The 18089-nt window shown below is 47.8% G+C and overlaps 1 non-coding gene across 1 annotated transcript; it reads left to right on the top strand.

Moving 5' to 3' along the window:
- The first annotated feature begins 2016 nt into the window (after positions 1–2016).
- Positions 2017–2155, top strand: LOC123400557. Its single transcript, XR_006610790.1, has one exon. It is a non-coding gene; the product is annotated as a small nucleolar RNA Z247 (small nucleolar RNA).
- Positions 2156–18089: the final 15934 nt, after the last annotated feature.

Here is an 18089-nt window from a genome sequence, read left to right as displayed (position 1 = left end):
ACCCACCAGAAATTAGATGGATTAAGTGGGTTCAAGTGGGATCCCACATAAGAAGTGTTCTACAGAGTGCAAGAGATCGTCGCCGTCGGTGAATCCATAGACCTTGAAGCGCTCGGAAGGATCGAAGGAGTAGGAGCATGAATGAACAGTAATAAATATACAAATGAGTTGGTGGTCTTCATCGTCCCACCATCAGGATTCTGTCAGAGCTCCAACGAAAGATCATTGTGTCAGTCAGCATATCTTCTGAGGTCTTGTTCCCCACGCCGGCACAGTTTACTTGCTCCTCTTCTTGGCCTCGCGGTACAGGACCACGCCGGCGATGGTCACCCCGTAGCCCAGCATCCCCATGACGGTCACCGAGTTCTTGAATATCAGGATGGAGACTACGACGGCGACCGCCCCTTACGCGTTCCTGAGGACCTGCAACGACCGACCAAGCACAAGGCGCGTGAGCATCAACTTGTGTGTGTTCATCTGAACAGTTGTGTCAATGAGCAGACAGAGCACCATGGTTGGCAGGACGAACCTGGAGGGTTAGAGGGCTGGTGTGCTTGGTGACGAGGAAGTTGGTCAGGTTCAACAGGTAGGCCAGCGAGGATTTGCCGATCAGCATCCACACGAAGCTGGGGTCCTCCCGGGCGAGCTCCACCGCCGCGCCGAGCGCGTCCGGCTCCATCATCAGCGTCGCCGGCACCAGCAGCACCACGGCCACCGGCGCCATGTACTGCAGCAGGTCCATGGAGTTGAGCTTCTCCCTGCACGCACCATTGCACCTTGAAGCGCTCGGAAGGGTCGATGGTGCCATCGGCGTTGCCCGCGAAGAGCAGGCAGTCAGCGCGGAGCGGGGAGAGGTACGCGAGCACGACAGTGACCGGGGAGCCGGCGAAGGCTTCGCCGGGGGTACGTCGAGGTCGAGCAGCGCGACGCGGGCGACGGAGAAGACAAACATGCAGCCGAACCCACGACAGTGTATGTGCGTGTTGTGCAACTCGTCTAGTGCTGTTGGTTAGCTTAATAGGGCGAGGTGGGCTCCCAATGGATTAAGTGGGATAGCCCGATTAATTTTGTCTATGTCCAATGGGATCCCACTAAAGCAATATAAGTGGGTGGGCTAAGGTAGTCCCACTTAAACCCACTTCCACCTGCAGCCTCACACATGACCCTGCGCGGGGAAGGGCAGCACCATAACACGAGCTTGAGTACCAGCAGCAGCCGCTGTTAGATAAACTGTATAGGTATAGGAAACTAGTTTAAACTAGTTTCCTCTTATCTCTTTACCTCTCTCTTTTATCTCTTGTAACCTCCTAGAGGATCAACTTGTATGTCAAGATATCTATCCTATAAATATAATGCGGCCCGAGACAAAGGGTTCTACGCTTCCTCATATGGTCATCAGAGTCTCTTCCTCTCGTACGTCTAGCCGCCGAGAGCAAACCGATCTATTGATCGCGAGAGAGAGGGGAACAAGATCGAGTTGAGAGCTACACCATGACAGTCACCACGCCATCCACCGCCTCATCATCATCCTCCACCTTTGCTCCATCTTCCATGTCCAGCAGCTCGATCTCCCTCGGCCCACCTCCAACAGAGAAGCTCACGAGGACAAACTTCCTCCTGTGGAAGGCCGTCGTGCTACCCCAAATCAAGGGAGCATAGATGGAGCACTTCCTCGACGCCGCAAGTCCGGCGCCTCCTGCCACCATCACCATCACCAGCAATGGGAAGGACGAGCAGGTTACCAATCATGCCAGACCAATCTGGTATGCTCAGCAGCAACAGGTACAAGGATACCTTATGGGATCTCTCTCTCGAGAGGTCCTCGCCCAAGTTGCCATGCTCCAGACGCCGGCCGAAGTATGGGCCGCCATCCACGCCATGTTCGCCGCACAAACGCAAGCCCAGAAGATCAATACGAGGATGGCGCTCACAAACCTGCAGAAAGGTAATCTAACCATGGCAGAGTATCTTGGCAAGATTAAAACCCTCACAGATGAAGTTGCCTGCGCTGGTGCTCCTCTCGGAGACGCCGAGATCATCTCCCACGTCATCGCGGGTCTCGACATCGACTACAACCCTGTGATCTCAGCGTTGGTTGCAAGGATCGAACCTGTCACTGTCCAGGAATTGTACAACCAGCTTCTCAGCTTTGACGCCTGCCTCAACATGCTTCAAGGCGGTAACCTACGCCAATCTTCTGTCAACGCTGCGTCTCGCGGACGTGGCCGTGGGCGTGGCCACCCGGGGCGTGGTCGTGGCAGTGGAGGACACAGCTGCAACCAGGGCCAGGGTCGCCCTGGTGGTGGTGATCGCAGCAACACCGATCGCGGCGACGGCAGCTACAACAACAACGGCTACAACGGCGGTGGCTACAACAACAACAACCGTCGGCCGCGCTGTCAGCTGTGCAAGAAACCGGGCCACGAAGTCATTGACTGTTGGCACCGGTACGATGAAGACTACGTGCCTGATGCATGACAGGCTGCTGCAGCCATGCGGGAGCACGGCGGACCTGATGGTGACACGGTCTGGTATGCTGATTCTGGCGCCACAGATCATGTCACCAACGAGCTAGAGAAGCTTGCCCTCAGAGAGAGGTACCACGGCAGTGATCAAATTCACACCGCGAGCGGTGGAGGTATGGACATTCTTCACATTGGTCAATCATCAATTAATTCCCCTAGTTTTAAACGTGATCTTGTCCTTAAAGATGTCCTCCATGTTCCACAAGCCGATAAAAACCTTGCTTCCATGTCTCGTTTAACCTCCGACAACAATGTTTTCTTTGAAACTCACCCTACCTATTTTTTCATAAAGGATCGGGCAACGAGGGAGCTCATCCATCGTGGTAGATGCGTTGGAGGATTATACCCCATCACATCTAGAGTCTTTGATCGCAAGAGTCATCGCCGAGTCTATTCTGCCATCAAGCCCTCCTTAGCCAAATGGCACCAAAGACTAGGACATCCCTCTTCAAATATAGTCAAGCAAGTAGTCAATAAAGGCAATTTATCATTGTCAAATAGTTCCGAAAGTGAGTCAGTTTGTGAGGCTTGCCAATGTGCAAAAAGCCATCAACTTCCTTATCCTGTGTCAAATAGTGTGTCTCATGCTCCTTTAGAGCTCATTTTTAGTGATGTATGGGGTCATGCAAGAGATTCCTTTGGTAGAAAGAAATACTATGTCAGTTTTATTGATGATTACAGCAAATTTACATGGATATATTTGCTTAAGTTCAAAACTGAAGTTTTTTCTGTCTTTCAAGAATTCCAAAAACTTGTTGAAAGACAGTTTGATCACAAAATCCTTGCAGTCCAAAGTGACTGGGGAGGGGAGTATGAGAAACTCAACTCTTTCTTTCGTAGCATTGGCATCATTCATCATGTCTCTTGCCCTCATGCTCATCAACAAAATGGCTCAGCAGAACGCAAACATCGTCACATTGTGGAAGTAGGGCTGTCTCTCTTAGCCCATGCTTCAATGCCCCTCAAATATTGGGATGAGGCTTTTATCACCGCTACATACCTTATCACTCTATTACCCAGTCGTGTCATTGGCAACACCACTCCTTTGGAACGATTGTTTCATCAAAAACCTGACTATACCTCTCTAATTTTTTTTGGGTGTGCTTGTTACCCAAATTTGCGTCCCTACAATCGCCATAAACTTGAGTTTCGGCCCACACAATGTGTGTTTCTTGGCTATAGTAATCTTCATAAAGGGTACAAATGCCTAGAGATATCATCTGGCAGAATCTATATTTCTAGGGATGTCATTTTTGATGAAACATTATTTCCTTTCTCCAAACTTCATCCCCATGCGGGAGCCCTATTGCGTGACAAAATATCCATCCTTTCCGATTCTTTGACATCTTCTGGTCACGGGGGTGAATTAATTAATGATGATCATGTGCAAAATTCCATGGAACAGATTGATTTTGGTGTTGATTGTGCAGCTACAGGACGTCATTTTCTGTGCGAAGAAACAGCCAAAAACGGATCTGGCGCGCGATCCCAGGAAAATTTCCCTGGCGCTGGTCTCGGCGCGCGATCCCACGCTGATCTCCCTGACGCCGGTCTCCTTGTCGCCCCTGCTGCGCGTTTCGAGGCCGATCCGCGCGGCAGCCTGTCGGACGCGGGATCCCAGGAGGATCGCGATGCTCCTCCGCGCCAACCCCCCGGGTGGCCGACAGCCCGCCAGGTGGCGGCGCCTCCTCTCGCGCTGCACGCTCCGATGCTGCTGGCGAGGGGGACAATGCGTCAACTGCTACAACAACTGCGCTAGCGCCAACTGCCACGCCAACTGCCACGCCAACTGCCTCAGGTGACGGCGCGGTCGGATCCCCTGTGCATGCCATCGACGGTGCTGCTACAAGGTCGGGATCCTCTGCGGCCAGAACTGCTGCAACGCCGGTTCCGTCTCGCCATACACGATCCCAGTCCGGTATTGTTGTCACGCCCAAGATGCGACCCTATCCTCAATTTGGAACGAGGGCCTCGTCAGGGATAGAAGCGCATCTCGTCGTGTCGCAAGAATGGATATCTTTACAAGTACATGTACTGAAAAGAAGAGATATATATAGAATTGGCTTACACTCGCCACAAGCTACATCAGAGTCACATCAGTACATTACATATTCATCAAGAGTAAGAGCAGGGTCCGACTACGGACAAAAATAAACGACAAAAGAAGAACGACGTCCATCCTTGCTATCCCAGGCTGCCGGCCTGGAACCCATCCTAGATCGATGAAGAAGAAGAAGAAGAAGAAGCAACTCCAAATGAACAATCAACGCGCTCGCATCAAGTAACCTTTACCTGTACCTGCAACTGGTGTTGTAGTAATCTGTGAGCCACCGGGGACTCAACAATCTCATTTCCAAAGGTATCAAGACTAGCAAAGCTTAATGGGTGAGGTATGGTTAAGTGGTGAGGTTGCAGCAGCGGCTAAGCATATATGAGGTGGCTAAAACTTACGAGTACAAGAAATAAGAGGGGGGAAGATCTACGCATAATGGACGTGAACTACTGATGATCAAAAGAACGATCCTGAACACCTACCTACGTCAGACATAACCCCACCGTGTCCTCGATCGGAGAAGGAACTCATGAAAGAGACAGTCACGGTTACGCACACAGTTGGCATGTTTTAATTAAGTCAACTTCAAGTTATCTAGAACCAGTGTTAAACAAAGTTTCCACGTTGCCACATAACCGCGGGCACGGCTTTCCAAAAAGATTTAACCCTGCAGGGGTGCTCCAACTAGTCCATCACAAATTACCACAAGCCGCATAGAAATCCTCAATCACGAAGCTCGCGATCTCGTCGTATTCCCTAGTGGAAAACCTCAACTCTGAGATTACCCAAAGTATCACCGGAATCCCGATCCACAAGATATTCCGTCAAAGGTAAAACTAATCCAGCAAGGTCGCCCGACGTGTCGACGATCCCGATAGGAGTCATGTACCTCGTTCTCAGGACACGACGGATGAGCGATGGTTACCACGCCAAACGCCGAGTTGCCCCGGGTAGCGTTAATAAGCTGCTCTATTTTGGACCAACACTCATGAGGAGCACTGGCCCGGGGGTTGATTAAAATAGTCCGCGGGTGCCGGCGGGTCCCTATGCATTATTATTAGGTTATTAGGCAAATGTAGTACCAAAGTTGGGCCTTGCCAGACCAGCTTTAATCTAAAACGAATTATCAAGGGGGTCCCCATAACAACCCCGATCGTGTTAGGAGCGCTTATTTATGGAACATAACACCGGTAGCCGAAAACTAAGGGGGCAAAGGTGGAACAAAACACCAGGCTAGAAAGGCCGAGCCTTCCACCTTTTACCAAGTATATAGGTGCATTAAATTAAATAGCATTTAAATATGGTGATATAACAAGGAACCCATGCTTTCACATGGAAGCATCTGCACCTGCAACTAGCAACGCTACACAGGGTTAAGCAAGCAGTAACATAGCCAATCAGTGGTTTGCTAGGTTAAACAGGTTGAAGGTTAACATGGCATTGTTGAGAGGCTGGTATTTAACATGTGGTAGGCAACGAGACATAATCGACAGAAACGGTAAACTAGCATGGCAATGATAGTAATGGTAACTGGGGAAATGATCATCTTGCCTGAGATCCCGCTTGGAAGAAGAATGCCTCCGTGAAGCAGACGAACCGACGTAGTCGAACGGGTCCTCACAATCCGGCACGCTGCGGAACTCTATCGAGACGAAGCAAACTGGAAACACAAATCAACACACGAAATTCACCACACGATGAACAACACATATGATGCATGAGCTACTGAATACATGCAAGTCACGGCATGACAATTCACACAACCAAACACTACACATTAAGTGAAGTTCAATATGCAACGAGTTGCATATTGACGAAACTCCACGTTTATTATTTAGTTCTATCCCGATTAGATACACGACAATATTAAATGTGTCTAAACATGGCAAGAGGTGAAGCGCAATTAAACTACCTCTCTAGGCATTTTAAATGAGGTCAGAAATGTCATATAGCACCTCCGAAACGACCTCACATGTTAATTTACAATTCTGTCCAGATCTGAACTAACACATTTAATTAGTTGTTAAACAGCAAAACAAATAGGTTCACGCGATTCTACACGTCATTTCAAGCGATCTACACATAAAGAACATCTCCAACGGAGCTACGGTTCAAAAGATACAAGCACCGCAAGATATGATGGCATGAATGCAATATGTGTGCAACGACGGTCACGAGCACTTCTAATCATACATACAGCGAGATAAAATGAATCTACAACAGATTCTAAGCAAGTTTCATGTAGGTCACGATCAAATCGGAGCTACGGTTCAACAACTACGAGCAAAACAAGAAATCACTACAATTTGCCAAAATCAGCCACATAGCATTTTCTACGCCCCACAACTACGGATACACAACTCCGATATGCTCAAGCAAGGCATGGCACGGAAGAGGGAAAGAAGCACTACTACAAGAAACTAACAACAACTAGCATGGCAGCAAGGATCACTAGAGAAAGAAGTCACAAAATGGCAACCCACACACTATTTCAGACTTAGTGAAAATTACACCTCATGAAAGTGCAGTTTTCGATCTGAAGCTATATTGACAGCAGCAAAACCTATAGCTACAGGACTCCAAATGGCATGAAAATTTACAGCATGCTAGAGAAACATAAGGGCTACAACTAACTCCATTGGACCAACCTCAAAAAAGCTACAGATCACAAGATACAAGCAAGACAAGACAGCAACAAAATATAACAGATTCCAGACTTAGAAATATTTCAGCTCCTCCAAAACAGCACTATTTCTAGCAACTTGAGAGCAATCAAACCACACCTAAACATGCATTTCTATTGCAACTAAAAATACCAGGGGCTAAACAAAACATCTAAGAAGAACTCCCTAGTTGACAACTAATTCAAACGAGGCACGAAATAAATCCTACGAAAATGCCAAGAGGGCAACATAGCAAAATATCTCGCGAACTAACTTCCTCAAAAGCTAAAACTAATTGCTCATAAAAATCCATGGAATTTTTCTACCCCGAAAACATATAAAATATGTGGGGTTTGCAACACAAAATAGTGCCGCACATAAATGCGAGAAAATAACCTATATACGGGAAAATAAACTAAAGGCAATTCCCTACACGCAAAAATACAAATGACCGCTCTAAAATGCATGAAAAAATGGTCCCTAAAACATGGGCATTTAATCTACGGTATACGGGCAGTCCGGACACGCACGAGAAATTATACGGGTCGGAAACTTAATAGGACAGCACGTGTTTCTAGGCATACGACACACTAAACGATGTCAAACAATTACGCAAGTTGGAGAATCCTATTCTACGCGAAATTCTACGCCAAAACCATATAAGATACGCCTCGATCCGACTTACGGATAAGAAGTTTCGGGCATTTGAAAAACAAGCATATTTCCTGAAATTTGAACAAAGTCCGAAACCTGAAAAAAAAAATAGCTACGGGCCTAAACTTCTAACGGGCCGAACAGGTACTGGCGCAAGACAATTAAATACCGCCACGGGCGAGGGTTAGAGGAAGGGGGGAGGCTGCTCACCTTGCGGGCCTGGCTCGGTCGGAGGGGAGGCAGGCCGAGGGCGGCAGGTCCTGGGCCGGCTTGGGAGGGGCGAGGAATAGGCCCAGGGCGCAGGGCGACTGTAGCGGCGAGGTGGGCCGCGTCGTTGGGGGAGGCCCAGGAGGGGCAATGCGGCCTGGAGCGGGGCTCCTCGTCCCCGAGCTCGGCTCGGTCCCGAGCGCAACGCGGGCGGGGGCGGCGGCGACACCTCGCACGGGTTCGACGAGGATCTGGGCTCGCCGGCGCTTGGGGCAACGGATCCGGCCGGAATCGGTCGGATCTGAACGTCGGCGTGGTTGCGAAGAGGGATCCGAGGCGGCGGCTGGCAGAGGTTCGGGCGACGGGAGGAGCCGGCTAAGGTGAGCGGGGCCGGCGGCTGGCAGAGGTGAGCCGGCCCTCCGGCGGCAGCTCCTACCCCGGTGGCTCCGGGGGCGTCCCGGGCACCGACGGGAGGCGGCACGACAGGGTTCCTGCGCTAGCACGGCGGCGGCTCGCTCGGGAGGAAGAGCAGGGGGCAGAACGGGCGGCGGCGGCGTTTCGGGCCCGGCGGGCCTCGCGTGGGCTCACGGGCCCGGCGGCGCGAGGAGGACGCTGGAGGTGGGTGGCTGCGCGGTTAGGGTTAGGAGGGTGCACGGGAAACGAGGAGGGATGTCTAAAATGCACGGGCTCTATTTATAGAGAAAAGAGGGGCTCGGTTAACCGGAATCGCGTTCCGGATCCAACCGTGCGGTCGGATTCGGACGATTCCGTACGCGGGAATGGGTACGTGGCCGTGTAGAGGGGATATCCGAAGACGAGAGGGAGAACGGGCGGCACGGCAACGATTTAAAAACATCGACAAACGTCCGACGGTAGACCGAATACGGTGCCGCTACGGTCGACCGTTCGGGTACCAGACGAACTCCGATCGCGACGAAATTCGACAGGCGGCCTACCTATATATAAATAATACTGCACGACAAATCTCAACCCGATCAGAGGAAGTTTTACGCACAATTTTAAAACAGGGTTTCGACGATGCCGCGGGCGCGTGCGAGTGCGGTCGGGCTCAGAACGGTCAACGACGAGAACCGACAACTAACAACGGATGTGAGTTTTGAAAACTGGCGGCAACGGGATGCCGATGCAATGCCGATGATGCGCATGATGCGATGATGATGCGACAAAAATAAAATAGACACACGACGATAACGGAAAGGAAAGGGAATCTTCTCGGCGTCGGTCTCGGGCTGTCACAATTGTTCGAGAAAAGAAATACACGGATGGCACGGTCAGGTATGATAAACTTAGACATGCTTTCCTTGCAAATACTGGTGAACCAACGAATTTGCATGATGATTGGAAAAAGGCTATGGATGTTGAATATGATGCACTCATTCAAAATAAAACTTTGAGATTAGTTCCACCAAAGAAGGATGCAAATGTGATTGACTGCAAATGGGTATATAAAATTAAGAAGAGAGCTGATGGTAGTATTGACAGATACAAGGCCAGACTAGTGGAAAAAGGTTTTAAACAAAGATTTGGTATAGACTATGAGGATACCTTTAGTCCTGTTATTAAATCTGCTACTATTCGACTTGTGTTGTCCATTGCTATTTCCAGAGGTTGGAGCCTACGACAGCTAGACGTTCAGAACGCGTTTCTTCATGGTGTTCTTGAGGAAGAAGTGTTCATGCGGCAACCACCAGGTTATGAAAACAAAAACACACCAAAATATATCTGTAAGTTGGATAAAGCTCTGTATGGATTAAAACAGGCCCCAAGAGCCTGGTACTCAAGGCTAAGTACACAATTGCAAAAGCTTGGATTTTCATCATCAAAGGCAGATACTTCATTATTCTTCTATAATAAGAACAATGTTACTATATTTGTCCTTGTTTATGTTGATGACATAATTGTTGCCAGTTCAAGTCCAGATGCCACAACTTGCCTGCTCAAGGACCTAAAACTGGAATTTGCTCTTAAGGATCTAGGGGATCTACATTACTTTCTTGGAATTGAGGTCAAGAAGGTAAAGGATGGTATAATTCTTACACAAGGAAAATATACAACTGATATTCTCAGAAGGGTAGGTATGGAAAAGTGTAAGCCAGTCAGTACACCTATCTCTACTTCAGAAAAACTTACTATTGAAAGTGGAGAGGCACTTGGGCCGAATGATGCAACCAAATATAGAAGCATTGTAGGTGCATTACAGTACTTGACTCTCACACGTCCTGACATTTCATACTCTGTTAACAAGGTATGCCAATATTTGCATGCTCCTACTACTTCTCATTGGACAGCAGTAAAGAGGATTTTGAGGTATCTCAAGTTTACAGAAGGACTAGGTCTTCAGATTGTTAAGTCCTCATCTATGCTTGTGTCAGCATACTCTGATGTAGATTGGGCAGGATGTGCAGATGATAGAAGGTCAACTGGTGGGTTTGCTGTGTTTCTGGGAACAAATCTTGTGTCATGGAGTGCAAGAAAACAGGCAACAGTCTCAAGATCAAGCACTGAGGCTGAGTATAAAGCTTGGGCTAATGCAACAGCTGAAGTAATGTGGATTCAAACACTATTACATGAACTTGGGGTAAAGGTTCCACAAGCTGCTAGGTTATGGTGTGACAATCTTGGTGCAACCTATCTTTCAGCAAATCTTGTTTTCCATGCACGAACAAAACATATTGAAGTTGATTTTCACTTTGTGTGAGAAAGAGTAACTAGGAGATTACTTGATATAAGGTTCATTCCAATAGGTGACCAACTTGCTGATGGATTCACAAAGCCTCTCACAATGAGAAGGTTAGATGACTTCAAGTACAATCTTAATCTTAACAAGTAGAAGTTTAGATTGAGGGGGAGTGTTAGGTAAACTGTATAGGTATAGGAAACTAGTTTAAACTAGTTTCCTCTTATCCCTTTACCTCTTTCTCTTATCTTTTGTAACCTTCTAGAGGATCAACTTGTATGTCAAGGTATCTATCTTATAAATATAATGCGGTCCGAGACAAAGAGTTCTACACTTCCTCATAGCCGCATCCGCCATGGAGCTTGTCTAGAACGAAGTAGAATAATGGTGCGTCTGTGCGTGAGCTCAAGAAGTTTGTACAAAGTTCAAAGCTTGGCACTTCGTGTCCGTGTGGACACAGACAGCCTGTCAGGCCCATCCATCACGTGAGCATATATATATATTTGAAGGAGTGCGCCAAATTATTTGAAGTTCGTCACTGATTACGTACCATATGTTTCACTTTAAATAAGAAGAGGTTATCTTGCTTTAAGAAAAAAAACTTTCAGATTCATACACCATCAAACGACGACTACAAGAATTAAAGTTAGCCGAAGACATGTTGTCTTCATCACCCCTCCCTCGCGGGAGCCAGTCAAACCTTTTTATATTAGACAGTTAAAAAGTCGACATGCTAAGCCCCATAAAACTAGTGCATCGAAACAACAACCGTCGTTGATGAAAAATAGGGTCGATCGAAAGGATTCAAATTGAAGACATATTGACGTAGACTAAATCCTAATAGATCCATCAAAACCAACCACTGAATGAATCATGCGAGATCGACCGAAGACACATCACTAGAGATAGCCTCACAGGCCAATCACGTGAGCATATATATTTGAAGAAGTGCACCAAATTATGGGATGTTTGTTAGTGATTACGTACTCTGTTGACCATGTGTCTATTTTCAATTAAGAAGAGGTTATCTTGTTTTTTTAACTTTTGGATTTGTACACCATCATGTGACAACTGTAAACATTGAAGTGACTCGAAGGCGTACTGCCTTCATCACCCCTCCCTCGTTGAAGTCGGCCAAACCTTTTTGTATTAGACGGTCGAAAATTCGTCGTGCTAAGCTCCATAAAAATAATGCACCGAAACAACCATCGTTAATGAAGATAAGCATAGATCGGAAGGATCCAATCTAAAAACATATTGACGTAGACTGGATCTGAACGGATCCACCAGAGACAACCACTAACTGAATCATGTGAGATGCATCGGAGATGATACTAGATGCACCACCGGGATGAGGACTAGGTAGAAAAAAATTATTCCATCTTTAAGGAGCCCCGACCGTTTTGTCTTCCTGAACAAAACACAAACTCCAACAAAACTAAAAAAAATGTAATAACGGAGTCGCCCAGTTCTTCAAGGACCGGGATCCACCCCCTCCCATGACACTAAGGCCATAGGAGACGCGGCAGATTGGCGCCGCCACCGAAGGGAGGCAGAAACCATAGTCATGTGTTCACTTGAAGGAGAGACGATGGGGTAACTATAATATTATCAGGAATGTTAACCGTACTATTATCCTTTTGTCTTTTTAATTTGCCATTTCTTAGACAAGCGAGACAAAAAAAATGTTTTTGAAACAAGAAGCCTTCTCGTTGAAAACCACCAGCGAGTTTTACAATAACACAAAGAAAAAGAAAGTAGACGAGTGAGACGTATCGATTTCTAAATCACTTCCGACAAACCGTCCGAGAAGACTTTAGGGCTAGCTGAGGAAGTGACGAGAAAATATTGATCTTACGGCCATGGTCAGTAGTTGCCTGAGAAATGACTATTTCTAAGTCATGCAGTCACTCCCTAAAAGCAATTGAAGTTAGGGCATGTATAATAATGTTATCTTAAGAGTGACACCTAGAATAAATGATGAGGTGGAGGAGAGAGAACTCGAAAAAAGACTTTACCTTCTATTATTTAAGAGAAGACAAGAGGTGATCTCTTAGGACAATATGTCTCATCATGTTTTTAGAAATAACTAATTATAGAAGATAAGGTTACGAGATGATTCATTATAGACTTTTTTTGTCACCACTTCACTATACATTTCCGGGGCATGAGTACGGGCGCTCCTCTCCGTGACACCGTCACAATACCGCACCCCGACCGCCCGGGCGCCGGCACACGCCGCCGGCTCCCCGCGTGCTTGTGCTATTATGTTGGCATATGTTACATCGTGTGTCTACCCCGATATATATGAGAGGCCTAGGATACAAGTGTACTATCAGGACATAACTCCATATGCTGTGTAAACACAATAATACTCAGAGTCCAACTGTAACCTACCTTGTACAATAATACTCGACACAACTCTAACAAACTCCACCTTGACGAATATTCTTCACCACCTTGAGTTCATCCATGCGTCAAACTTCCATGTACATTGGACTTGAGATACGCCATGATCACCACTACTACTCCCACACTCCATGTGACTCCACCTGCAACTGTAGTCCCTTCTCGTCTTCTTCACAGTCAACCCTCGAGCAAAGTTAAATTTCTTATTACTCTATTTTGTGCTTCCAACTTTTGGAGTATCCATTCAACGCCATCACACACTGATCACTGACTTGCGTGAAAGTGAACAACCCACATATTGAATGCCACATATAAGAGTTACCTGAACTCAACATCCTTGCTCTTTCTTGACCGCCCGTATGAAACTTGAAGGAATTTCGCCGCCGCCTTGTGTCACCCCGAGTCTAATTCGCAGTTATCTCACCCTTTTCCCGGATAGTCTCAGACATGTCCCACAACTATAGCACTCCGCCTCCTTCTGTACTTGTCATACGCACTTTGCCATGTGCACTGAACCCCACAGAATATACGGCCATGTACTCTCTCCGCTTATGACAATTCAGACTTTCTGTCACTTTCTCAGATTCTCCATGGTAAACTCCCATGCATCAAACCGGTATCGATAGACCCAGTCACCAACTTAAATCCGATACTCGCCAACACTGCTTCAGCACCCTTTGCGCAATGTGTCTGACCACATGTCTGACCATCAGTGCCTTGGTCATGACATCGAGATTTGTTAACGAGGTTCACCGATATGGCTACATACCCGGTGCATGACTACGGGCACTCCTCCCCGTGACACCGTCACAATACCGTTCCCCGGCCGCCCGGGCGCCGGCACACGCCGCCGGCTCCCCGCGTGCTTGTCCTATTATGTTGGCATATGTTACATCGTGTGTCTACCTAGGTATATATGAGAGGCCTAGGATACAAGTGTCCTATCAGGACACGACTCCATATCCTGTGTAAACACAATACTACTCAGAGTCCAACTGTAACCTACCTTGTACAATAATATTCGACACAACTCTAACAACGAAGTCGATCTCGAAGCCGTACTCGACGAGCTTGCGGGACAGCTCCATGAGCGGGATCACGTGCCCTGCGCAGGAAAGGGTAGCACCATGACAGGAGGTCGTTCAGGAGCAGCAGCAACAACAGCCATTGAGGTTGTTCGCGCTTGAATGGAATATGGGAAAAGGTCCATTTTAAATCCTGAATTGGTAGAGGTTCGGTGGAATGAACCCCCAATTCAAAATTCCGGTCAATTGTACCATGAACTATGCAATCCCGGTCTAAACCGAACCCTAGCAAATTTCAACCGAGATTTATCTCATAGGTCGGCCCGTTTTTGTTTTTTTTCGTTTTCAATTTTTTTTCCAGAGGATATAGACTAGGACAAGCAAAAAATCCTCCCACGCCTCATCGACCATGCAATGCAAGGAGGCCAACGAAACAATGCACTAGCAGGGAGAAGGTGCCCTTGTTGACTGTGCGGACTAGGAAAGGAGAACATGTGGGGTCCAGGGCTCGATTTCACCTGATACAGGGCTTGATTTTTGAAGAGCCGCCCGCATCCGCCCTCTAGGAATGGAGTCTCCCGGCGAACCAACCACGCCTTCCACGTCCACTTAACCCGACTCTCTTCCTCGACTCTTACCAACACCTCCGTCAATTTCGTACCCAAGTAGCATCCTTTTCTCCGTCAATTTCGAGCTCCCCACGCTTCAGTTTCACTCTTTATTCCCCTCCTGCCGTGGCCGTTCGCCGAAATCCATACAACCATCTATCCAATTGACGGACTCTTGCTCGCCCGCCGTCGTCCCTGGTATTGACCCAGACAAGACCGTGACCTCCCTGAGCGCGTTCGTTCGTGTGCTGTGCTGTGCTGTGCTCTCGGGCCGGTGGAATGGCTCTGCGAGTTGTGTGGCCTAGAACCACTTCTTATCCTCTCAACCAAACAGAAAAAGTACCCCTAATTACACAAATATTCATACACCTACTATAGCATAGAAATACGTAACAAGTTCCGCAGCAATGCGCGGGGTATCATCTAGTTGTTATTCACGGTAGCGACCACAACAATTGATTGGGTTTTCTCAGCAATGAAAACCATCAACTCTTGAACAATTATACGAACCAAACTCTATAAATATTTGCGAAGAAAGTTCTGATGAGTCCCGCGCGGACCGACGCGTCTGGCGACACGTCTCCTCCACCTACCGCCATTAATGGCATTTACTACCCACCTCCGCTCGGCCTCGAGCCGGCCCACCGAGCTTCCCATCCACCACCGCGCGACACTTGCCTCGAGCAATCTCACCGCCCATCTCCTTCATCCGCCCCTCCTCGTATCCAACCAACGCGCACACTCGATGGCAGGAGAGAAGCGAGGGATTCGAGTGTGGCGACTTCGCTCGGTGATGGTGTCGCCGCCGAGGGCGCTTGCCGTTCCAACGACGGTGGCGCTGCTTCCGACTGCAGTGCTTCACTCATCGGAGGCCCGCGCGGAGATGCTCCGGGTTGTTCGAGGGAAGTTCCCGGATCGAGCGCGTTGGCCTGGGATTATGGTGGAGATAATCCGCATGGCGACGTTCGTGGAGCGAGCTCGCTTCCGCGGGGACGATGGAGGCATGGATTACGAGCTCATCTATTGGGCGATGCGGGAGGCGGAGTCAACGGATCCAACGCTGGCGACAAAGTGGAGAAGATTCAAGACGACGATCCCGTTCCACCTCAACGTCGACCCACCTCCGGTGGTGGAGCTGTCCCAGATGCCCCCCGAGGTGCTGCCGCCGGGGGTCAACCCTCCTCGCGCCTGTTGATCCCTCGGGCTCCCGGCGGGCTCTCTCACGGCGAGGACATCATGCGGGGAGGGGCCTACTTCGCAGCCTCGAACCGTCGCCATGGCCGGGAGATCGAGGGGAGGTTCATCTTCTCCTCCCTCAGGTACGCGCTTCCTCATCTGCTCCTGGTTGTTCTCGCTTTCGTGCTTGGATTAGAGATGGGAATTTTTGTTCCATGGATTCTAGTACTATTGTCGATAATAATTGTGACCATATAGTCAATGAGCTGCGACATGATAATCTGAGGGTTATACATAATTTGATTGATAATGGTAATGGAGTTTCTACTCCTCCTAGATTGATGCCTCATGAGAATGAGAAGGCTATAGATGACCCTCTGGTCTGTAGTTTTAATCACAGGGATCCGGTTGATCTGGTTGCTAGTGCTGAGGATGGATTTAATCCACTAGGTAGCTCCACTTGTCATGTCCTGTCAGATGGGACTAAGAATCCTAACTCGAGCAAGTTAGGAGATGGTTCTGTTAGTAGCATGTTTGGAATTAATAACGTGGCTATGTATTCAAATAAGAACAGTTTTGCTGCTACACAAGTGCAGGGGGGTTCCCTTGTAATAAGATTTCAATTTAGATGGAAAACAAAGTGGAGATTGGTCAGTTGGTACATAAATCAGATTTTATCTCTCTGAATATTAGATCAGGCTCTGATGTGAGTGAAGATGGTGCTTCTACTCCTTTGTCAGAGAAGAACAGACTGTCTGTTCCTTATGAGCAGGGGTTTCCCCCTCTAAAGAGATTAACAACCCAGATGGATAACAATTTGAAGATTGATCAGGTGGTTCCTGATCTAGAATTAGTAAAAATTAGATCATTCTCCATCACCCCCTTGACCCACTCAACCTCCCCCTCCTATTGCTGTGAAGCCCCAGTCCACAAATAAAGGAGGAGGGGGTGGATCTGGATCTGGAGGGAGACAAATCCCTGCACCTGCTCCTGCCCCTGCCACAGTGGACAAAGCAGTTGCCCCACCTGAGATCCCAGCAGTTCAGGCCCTTGACCCGAGGTACAAAGATATGATCTGTTTCAACTGTAGTTGGCCAGGTCACTATGTGGGGAATTGCATTGAGGCAAATAAGTGTTTCATAGGTGCTGGTAGTCACAATGTAAATAACTGTGCTGCCTAGGCCAAACCTCAACCCACTGCTACTTACTTTGGTAGTGTTGCTGCTGGTTTAGGTTTCTATCACATTGACATCCCTGTGTGTGCTGAATCAAGCTGGTTGAATTATAAGAACTGTGCAATCCTCATGGTGATCAAAGGAGAGGTTTCTACCTCCGAATTGCTAACTCAGCTAAATGGGATATTTTGCAAGAACAAAGAATGGCCATGGTAGATCAAAGAGCTAGAGGAGAAGAAGTTTCTTTTGAGATTCCCTCCTTGGAAAAATGTAAATGATTTAATTGAGTTTCCTGCTTTTGAGCTACCCATAGATGGAGTGTCTATGAAGATCTGTGAATGGCAGGGCATGTTAGAACCATTTGGGGAGTTGACAAAGGCATGGGTTAAGATTGAAGGGATCCCCCCAAATGGTGTGCCTGGAAGGTGTTTGCTCAAGTGGCTGCCTGCTTTGGAATTCTTGTTGATGTAGATTGGAATGAGATATTCAAAAGCTTTTATGAAGTGGTGAGAATCAAAGTGGCCTGTAGAGACCCCAAGAAAATCCCCTTTGAAAGACTGGTGGAGATGAAAAGGAAGTTGTATATCCTGTTTTTACTGTAGAAGGTTTTGATCAGATTGGGGAGGAGACTGATGGTGATGATATGGATCCCGATGATGATAACCAAGAGGTGGAGGAAGATGAACAGAAGGGGGGAGAGGGGGGAGATGATCTGGAAGATGATGAAGCTATTTATGAGATTTATAAAGCCAACTTCTTACCAAGAATATGGAAACTGGGAGCAGTAGCAAAAGTGTTCAGAAGATGGCTGTTTCTGCAGCACAGTTTCACCCCCACATTGTGATGGATGAAGTCCATGAAGAATTTGTGGAAGAAATTAAAGAAAATATTCCAGA

Source organism: Hordeum vulgare, chromosome 5H (genome assembly GCF_904849725.1).
Source record: "Hordeum vulgare subsp. vulgare chromosome 5H, MorexV3_pseudomolecules_assembly, whole genome shotgun sequence".
In the NCBI taxonomy this organism is placed as follows: domain Eukaryota; kingdom Viridiplantae; phylum Streptophyta; class Magnoliopsida; order Poales; family Poaceae; genus Hordeum; species Hordeum vulgare.
Note: the sequence above shows the minus strand (reverse complement) of the source record. Positions and strands in the feature narration are given on the sequence as shown.